The sequence below is a fragment of the Gossypium arboreum genome, chromosome 4 (assembly GCF_025698485.1).
Source record: "Gossypium arboreum isolate Shixiya-1 chromosome 4, ASM2569848v2, whole genome shotgun sequence".
Classification (NCBI taxonomy): Eukaryota; Viridiplantae; Streptophyta; class Magnoliopsida; order Malvales; family Malvaceae; genus Gossypium; species Gossypium arboreum.
Window position 1 is genome coordinate 35,648,485 of NC_069073.1, and position 9,418 is coordinate 35,657,902.

Sequence of the window (9,418 nt, forward strand, 5' to 3'; positions counted from 1 at the left end):
ACGGGTAGAGACACGGGCATGTATCTCAGCCATGTGTGACACACAGTTAAGTACACAATCATGTGTCCCTTGGTGTTGAAAATGAAATCAAGTCAGTATGCTCCACACGGCCTCACACAAGAGTGTATGACTTGGCTATGTGGCATAAGTCAGTATACCTTACAGGTTTGGCATGTCCTAGCACACGGACTGGCACACGGGTGTGTGTGGCCATTTTTAAGGCACACAGGCGAGTCACATAGGCGTGTGTGTTGGCCGTGTGACCCAAGTTAGAGAGTTACACGGGGTTGGACACCTGCTGGGACACAGCCATGTGCTCTCATTTCGAATGTCCACACGGCCTATGACATGGGCGTGTCTGATGGCCGTGTGAGACACAAGGCTTGGCCACATGGGCGCGTGTCCTCTGTTTTGAGGAGAATTTTCTAAGTTTCGTAAAAGTTTCATAAGTTATCTGTTTAGTCCCGAACCACTCCCAAAGCATGTTTAGGGCGTCGTAGGCTCACTTTAGTGACAATTTGATTAAGATTGAATGATGAATGGTTGAATTGATAAAATGTATGCTAAATGAATGTTTAATTGTATTGTAAGTCTGGTAATACTCTATAACCCTATTCCAACGTTGAATAAGGGTGAGGGTGCTACATGTTATTCTGGAAAAATATATTAAGTAGTTAAGAATAAATTCTTGTTGAAAATTGGCCTACCATGCTGCTATGATATTTTTGGTTAAAATGCATGCAGCACATGAACCTACTGTAATATCTTCGGATGAAGTGCATGCAACTTTTGAACATACTGCATCACAAATGTTACAAAGCTTTTTAGCTATAATATCTCCGGATAAAGTACGTGCTAGCAATTGTGCATGTTGCAAAGACGATGCTTCTTAATAAAGAAGGTTGTTTAGTTACTTTGTTAAGTTACTTAGTTCAAAATGAACTAAGTTAGTATTGTTTTGATATTTTTATGTGTTGATTATGCAATCAGCTTTTGTGCAAGTTAACTTTTTATAGTCCCAATGTTGACTAGTTTAGGTGGCTTGTTTGTGTGTACAAGCAATGTTTTTAAAGTTACTAGGCTGCTTCAAGTAGGTAGCAATAAGTGATGTAGTTGGCTATAAATGTATTATTTTTCTTATTGAAAAATTAAGCATATCAAAGCATATTAGATTGATTCCTTGCTACATGTTTGTGAGCAAGTAAATTTTTTCTTGCTTCCTTGTTTTGTGTCCTGTATTTCTTCCTCTGCTCAGATTTCTTTTTTTGTTGCTGTCAAAATCCCAACATGGTATCGAGAGCTTTTATGATCTTGGAGGGCCTTTGGAATTTTTGCTTCTGCTACTAAAAAGGCAAGAAGCCATTAAAGCCTGCCACCTTTGAAGGCTTGTTTCTACTTCTGCTGTTTGTTAAGAAAGATAAGAAGCTGTTAAAGCCTGTCATCTTTGAGGGCTACTTGTAGAGAAGACAGCAACAACTCACCCCTGTGAGACTTCTAAACAAGCTTGGATAAGCTGAAGGAGGAGTTTCAAGGAAGATAGTATGTGAAGTGCAAGTCTGTCAAAGGTGAAGCTCAATGTGAGTTGTAAAGTTACGAGCCTGTTGAAGACAATAAGCAAAGTGCAAGCCTGTCAAAGTGTGAGCCTGTCTAATTGCAAGCTAATATGGCGGACAGTTTAAATGCAAGCCCGAGTGGGTGCAAGCTGAAGAGGCGGCCGGTCTAAATGCAAGCTCGAGAGGGTGCAAGCCAAAAATGCCAAACTGAAGGCAAGCAAACTATACTTGCAAGTTGTTTATACAAGAAGAAGCAGGACTGTCATGAACAAGGGAACAATGCAAGATGTGTTGTCAACCAAGACTGTGAAGAAAGAGAAGACTCCATTTGCCAAGGTTGAAAATGAAGTGCTTGTGCAGGGTCAGCTTGAAACAAAGCATTTTGGGACTACCAAGCTTATAAACCGTAAATTATACATATTTTTACCCTATGTTTAATGCATTTTATGGATGATTTCTCATTAGAATTGGTGAATTCGATGCCTCTGATGCTTTAATTTCATGTTTTATACTTAGGAGAGCATAGGAGAGCGAAAGGAACGAGAAATGGGCCAAAAATGGAGAAAATGGGCCAAAGTACGAAATTAACACGGCCTGAACCTCCTCACACTGGCAGATCACACGGCCGTGTCAATTTGACAGGCTCGAACACGGCCTGAAGTAATCGAACACAGGTGTGTGCCACGGGTGTGTGCCACGGGCGTGTCCCTGCCGAGCCCAAGTTGAGTCCAATTCGGAAAAGGCTAATTTTGAGGGCTTCTAGGCATTCCAAAGCCTATAGATACACCCTAGAAGAGGAAGAAATGGAGAAGTAATTACTCCAAGAAAGCCGATTGATCCATCTCAGAAGCCGGATTCATCATCAAGATTGAAGATCTCTCCTAAATTTCCCTTCAGGAGTTTTGGGTTTTCTTTATGTTTTGTATTCTTTATTCTTCTGAGATGTTTTCTTATTTAGTTATGAACTAAAACCCCTAAATACTTAAGGGGAATGAAACCTAAGACGAATCTTGTTATTATTTTCTGAATTATATGATAAATATTTAACTTGTTCTTAATTCTTGTTTTGATATCCCAGGATACTGATTCAAGACAAGCTCTTATTCAGAAGAGGAATAGACCCTGTCTAAGAGTACAATTGTCATAATTAAGTGGAGTTGATTGCGTGCCTAGACATAGGGTGACAAGATTTTGCCGAAATAAAGGTGAAACCTAATTAGAGAAAAGAGTCTCAGTTATTCAATCTAGGGATTAGATGTTATTAGTCTTGAATAGGGATAATAACATAACTTAGGGATCTCTACGGAACAAGTTGAATGAATAAATCGTCCGATTCAGAGCTAGAATAACAAATAAAGTCTAGGTGGATTTTTCCTTAGGTATTGTCTTAAGTCAATCGATTTTTCCTAAAAGCAATTCCCCAATTATTTTCTCTGTGCGTTCTTAGTTTAGATAATTAGTTAATTAAAACAAAACCCCATTATTCTTAGGCTAGATAATAAAAAGACAGTCATTACTAGTACTTTTAGTTCCTTTGGGTTCGACAATCCGGTCTTGCTAAAACTATACTACTGTTCGATAGGTACACTTGCCTACATCGCGATAATAGTGAGTTTCAAGAACCATTAATTATAAATATTTAAAACCTATCACGAAACCACGCGATCAAGTTTTTGGCGCTGTTGTCGGGGAACTAAGATATTAGGAACGCTCAAATTTTATTACTTTAGCCATTTATTTTTTCTTGCAATTTAATTTAATTTTATTATTATTATTTATTAACCTACTCTTTCTTTCTCTTGACAGGTTTTTATAGTTTATGACTAGAAGAAACCCGTCGGGACCATTACTTTTTAACGAAGAAATAGATCGTACAGTTCGTAGAAGTCAAAGAGAAATAAGACGCAGCTGAAGATACACGGAGAACGAGTAAGAAGATGATACTCAACCCCTAACCAAAGACATGGCTGAAAACCAAGGCAATCAGCTACCTCCTGCAATTTCGGTTAATTAGAATCCTGCTCAATGCACTATGTATGATTATGCTAAACCTTCTTTAATAGGAACTAAATCAAGCATAGTTAGACCTGCTTTAGCTGCAAATACTTTTGAATTAAAACCTAACACTATTCAAATGATACAACAATTTGTTCAGTTTGATGGTTTGCAGGATGAGGATCCCAATACTCATTTAGCCAACTTCTTAGAACTATGCGATACATTTAAAATTAATGGCATTTCTAATGATGCCATACGTCTTCGGTTGTTTCCCTTTTCATTGAGGAACAAAGCTAAACAGTGGTTTAATTCGTTACCACGAGGGTCAATTCTTACTTGGGAACAAATGACCAAAAAATTTTTACTAAAATATTTTTCGCCGGCTAAAACGGCTAAATTACGTAATGATATCTTTTCTTTTGTGCAGATGGATTTAGAAACACTCTACGATGCATGAGAGAGATACAAAGACCTTTTGAGAAGATGCCCTCACCATGGGTTACCGCTTTGGCTCCAAGTTCAAACATTCCACAATGGTCTGAATCTTTCGACTCGACAAATTGTTGACGCAGCTACTGGCGGAACCATCAATAATAAAACACCTGAAGATGCCTATAAGTTTATAGAGGAGATGTCACTGAATACCTATCAGTGGCAAGTCATGAGGACAAAGCCAACAAAAACAGCCGGCGTTTATAACATCGATTCGGTCACCATGCTCTCTAATCAGGTAGAACTCTTAAATAAAAAGATTGATGGTTTTCTTAGTTCTTCACAGGTTCACCCAGTAATGCAGTACGAAGCAAGTAGCGGTGGAACAAACCGTTCGGAATACCAACCTTATGGCCAGAGCATGGATAACGATCAATTAAACTACATGGGTAATAATCCTCGACCTCAAAACAATCCATATAGTAACACTTATAATGAAGGTTGGAGGAACCATCCCAATTTTTCGTGGGGCGGCCAAGGAAATCAAAGACCTCAACATCCTCCGGGCTACCAGCAACCACCCTACCAACAGGAAAAGAAACCGAACCTTGAAGAAATGCTCTCAAAGTTTATATCGGTGTCAGAAACTCATTTCCAGAAGACCACGACAGCACTTAAGAATCAACAAGCATCGATCCAAGGGCTCGAAACTCAGATATGCTAGCTATCCAAACTGATCTCGAAAAGACCACTAGGAAATTTACTTAGTAACACCAAATCAAGGGAGTATGTCAGAGCAATTGCACTAAGGAGTGGGAAAGTGTTAGCGGAATCTGAAAAGAAGTTAGCACAAGAAGCCGTGGAAAGCAAAATGAGGGAAGAAAAACCTGAAAATAGTGACAAACCAGTGCCAGAGGAATATAAACCACCAGTTTCATATCCGGCAAAATTGAAAAAAGATCGCATTGATGCACAATTCGGTAAGTTTCTTGAACTTTTTAAGCAATTACATATCAACTTACCTTTTGTTGAAGCCATCTCGCAGATGCCTACCTATGCAAAATTTTTAAAGGAGTTTCTAACAAATAAAAGGAAGTTCGAGGACTTATCTACAGTAGAACTCAACGAGGAGTGCTCAGCCATACTCCAAAACAAGCTGCCAACCAAACTAAAAGATCTAGGAAGTTTTACTATCCCTTGCTTAATTGGGAGTCTCAATGTTGAAAAAGCACTAGCTGATTTAGGCACTAGCATTAATTTGATGCCATATAAAATGTTCAAACAACTTGGTCTTAGGGAACCTAAGCCTACTAGGATGAGTATCCAATTAGTCGATAGATCTGTTAAATATCCTAGGGGTATTATAGAAGACGTACTCGTAAAAGTAGATAAATTTATATTCCTTGTTGATTTTGTTATGCTTGACATGGATGAAGATGTGGAAGTACCCTTAATTTTAGGGCGCCCATTTCTAGCCATTGCTAGAGCTATAATCGACATGGGTGACGATAAATTGGTACTTAGAGTAGGTGACGAGGAGATTATCTTTAAAATTTATGAGGCTATGAGATTCTCTAGGGAACAAGATGATTCATGTTATTTTATTAACTCTATTGATCATATTACCCAAGACTCTTTTCAGGAAATTGTACAAGAAGAGATGACGGAACCGTATCTAGCTCAAAGCTAGGGGACAGGTGAGGAACCTAATGACTATTCGTCAAGACAAGTAGAATATGAGGGTATTAAGATAAACGATGAACTTAAGTAAAAACCCTCTATTGAGGAGCCTCCCAAATTGGAACTTAAACAATTACCAAACCACTTAGAATACGTATTCTTTGGAAATAATTATACATTACCAGTTATTATTGCTTTTAACTTGCAACCCAAGGAGAAAGAGGAATTAATCCAAGTATTAAAAGAACATAAAAAGGCCATAGCTTGGAAAATTTCTGACATTAAAGGAATCAGCCCTTCTTTTTACACCCACAAAATTTTGATGGAAGATGAATACAAACCGTCTGTGCAAGCTCAAAGACGTCTGAACCCCAACATGAAAGAAGTTGTAAAAGCTGAGGTAATTAAAATTCTAGATGCTGGAATTATTTATCCTATTTCTGACAGTTGTTGTCCCCAAGAAAAGAGGCATGACGGTTGTGACCAACGAGAAGAATGAATTAATCCCAACAAGAACAGTCACAGGATGGAGAGTTTGCATAGACTACAAGAAACTGAATGATGCCACAAGAAAAGATCACTTCCCCTTGCCATTCATTGACCAAATGTTGGAAAAATTATCCAGACACATGTATTACTGCTTTCTAGACGGACTCTTTGGTTACTTCTAAATCCCAATAGCTCCTGAAGATCAAGAAAAGATGACATTCACATGCCCATATGGTATGTTCGCTTATCGTAGAATACCTTTTGGATTATGTAATGCTCCTGCCACTTTTCAGCGCTGTATGATAGCCATATTCGACGAACTCGTGGAAGATATCATGGAAGTATTTATGGATGATCTTTCGGTATTCGATAACTCTTTCCATCTCTACCTTAAAAATTTAAAACGAGTCTTAATAAGATGTGAGGAAACAAACCTTGTGCTTAATTGGAAGAAATGTCACTTCATGGTTCAAGAAGGTATTGTATTAGGGCATAAAATTTCTAGTAAAGGGACTGAGGTGGATAAATCTAAAATAGAAACAATCAAAAAATTACCACCTCCTAGTTCGGTTAAGGCTATTAAAAGCTTTTTAGGACATGCAGGTTTTTATAGAAGATTTATTAAGGATTTTTCTAAAATAGCTAAGCCTTTGACTAAATTGCTAGAAAAAGATATACCTTTTAACTTCGATCAGGAATGTTTAGAAGCATTTAATACTCTAAAGGATAAATTAATTAATACTCCAATCATAATTGCACCTGATTGGAACTTTTCATTTGAACTAATGTGTGGTGCAAGTGACTTTGCAGTAGGTGCAGTATTGGGACAGCGAAGAGACAAGCATTTTCAACCTATCTATTACTCTAGCAAAACCTTAACGGCTGCACAAGAAAACTATATTACTACGGAAAAAGAGTTGCTAGCTGTGGTTTTTGCATTTGATAAATTTTGATCATATCTCATATTGTCTAAAGTTGTTGTTTACACTAACCATTCCGCCCTTCGCTACCTTTTAACTAAAACTGATGCAAAACCTCGACTCATTCGATGGATTCTCCTATTGCAGGAATTCGACTTGGAGATTCAGGATAAGAAAGGAGCTGAAAATCTCGCGGCTGATCATCTTTCCAAGCTTGAGAAATCTAATATCGGAGAACTAGATGACGTTGAAATAAATGATTCGTTCCTTGAAGAACAATTTTTCATTATATTTAACTCCGAGGTACCTTGGTTTGCAGACATCACTAATATTTTAGCTGCTAACATCATCCCAAAAGGGTTAACACACCAGCAAAAGAAGCAACTCTTTAATGATGTGAAAAACTACTTTTGGGATGACCCGTTTCTGTTTCGCAGATCTACAGATCAAGTAATTAGAAGATGCATTACAAGATCAGAAACATCAAAAATATTGGAATACTGCCATTTAGGGCCAACCGGAGGATACTATAGTGGAACTAAGACCTCACACAAAATACTTGAATCAGATTTTTATTGGCCTTCGTTATTCAAAGACGCTATCAGGTATGTTGCTTCATGTGACAAATGCCAACGGATAGGTAACATATCTAAACGTGATGAAATGTCTCAAAACTATATGCTTTCATGTGAAATATTTGACGTTTGGGGTATCGATTTCATAGGCCCATTCCCTAGTTCATTTGGGAATAAATACATCTTAGTAGCAGTTGACTACATGTCCAAATGGGTAGAAGCCCAAGCTCTACCTACTAATGATGTTAGAGTGGTAATACATTTCCTTAAAAAACTCTTCTCGAGATTCGGAACACCTAGAGTAATTATCAATGACATGGGCACTCATTTTTGTAATACCCAATTTGAAAAAACCCTTAAGAAATACGGAGTTCACCATAAAACAGCCACCCCATCCCATCCTCAAACTAATGGACAAGTTGAAGTAGCAAACCGAGAAATCAAACGGATCCTTGAAAAACAGTAGAATCAAATAGAAAAGACTGGGCAATGAAAGTAGATGATGCCTTATGGGCTTACAGAACTGCTTTTAAGACTCCCATTGGAACATCACCTTACAGACTTGTTTATGGAAAAAGTTGTCATCTACCATTCGAACTAGAGCATAAAGATTTTTAGGCTATTAAAATTCTAAACCTTGATCCTGAACTTGCAGGAAAAAATAGGTTGATGCAGCTAAACGAACTTGATAAATGGCGAGCCAATGCATACGAAAATTTACGCCTATACAAGGAAGTAACAAAGCGGTGCCATGACGTTCGTTTAAAGCAACGAAAACAATTTGAAGTTGGAGATCTCGTCTTACTGTACAACTCAAGACTCAAATTGTTTCCCGGTAAACTAAAATCATGATGGTCAGGACCCTTCGTAATTCAATCTGTTCTTCCATATGGTACAATAGAGGTAAGTCACCCATCATACGGTATTTTCAAAGTAAATGGACACCGTCTCAAACTTTATAATGGTGAGAATTTTAAAGTCGATAGAGAGGAGCTACGACTCCACAAACTGCCCTGAATAAACTAACAAGGTAGCAGTCGAGCTTAGACTATAAACAAGCGCTTCTCGAGAGGCAACCCGAATACTAACGATTTTAAATTATTTACATTTCAAGTTTTAAACATTTAGGTCACTAACAGAGTACTTAAAGCACAGGCTCCCAACTCCACACGGCCTAGCACACGGTCGTGCTTAAGGTCGTGTAACCAACACGGATAGAAACACGACTGTGCAAGATGGCCGTGTAGAAACAGGGTAGAAAATTTCCCTAAACACGGGTTGAGACAAAACGCCACGGCCGTGCGACATGGCCGTGGTCGAATTTGGCCCGTGTCTAGCACCCGAGGACAACACTGTCAGAATGACACGGGCGTGCGAAAACCTACATGACCGTGGGAGAAGCGAACTATGCCAGACACAGCTTTGCGACACGATCTTGTACCCATACGACCTACACACACGGGCGTGCAAGAAGGCCGTATGATGACATCACAATTTGCGACGAACACGGATGGGACACGAACCACACGGGCGTGTGCACCGGCCGTGCCATTCGAAAAATTAGAATAATTATCTTATTTTATTTTTCTTTTATCAAATTTTTAAGATTCATTTGTTTTTAAGATTCATTTGTTTTCCTTTTAAATGGCTTACCTTTAGAATCAAGCTTGCCATCCAGAGTTATCTCCAATACTCGATCTCGTCAATCCAAGAATATCATCCATTCTTAATACAGAAAGTTTCACTTCTCTCCCTATCTTAATTTTATGCA

General features: G+C 38.3%; 1 non-coding gene across 1 annotated transcript; it reads right to left on the reverse strand.

Moving 5' to 3' along the window:
• Nucleotides 1–3,945: 3,945 nt before the first annotated feature.
• On the reverse strand, nucleotides 3,946–4,052 carry LOC128292563 (small nucleolar RNA R71). The gene has a single exon (XR_008282548.1). It is a non-coding gene; the product is annotated as a small nucleolar RNA R71 (small nucleolar RNA).
• Between the last annotated feature and the right edge of the window lie 5,366 nt (nucleotides 4,053–9,418).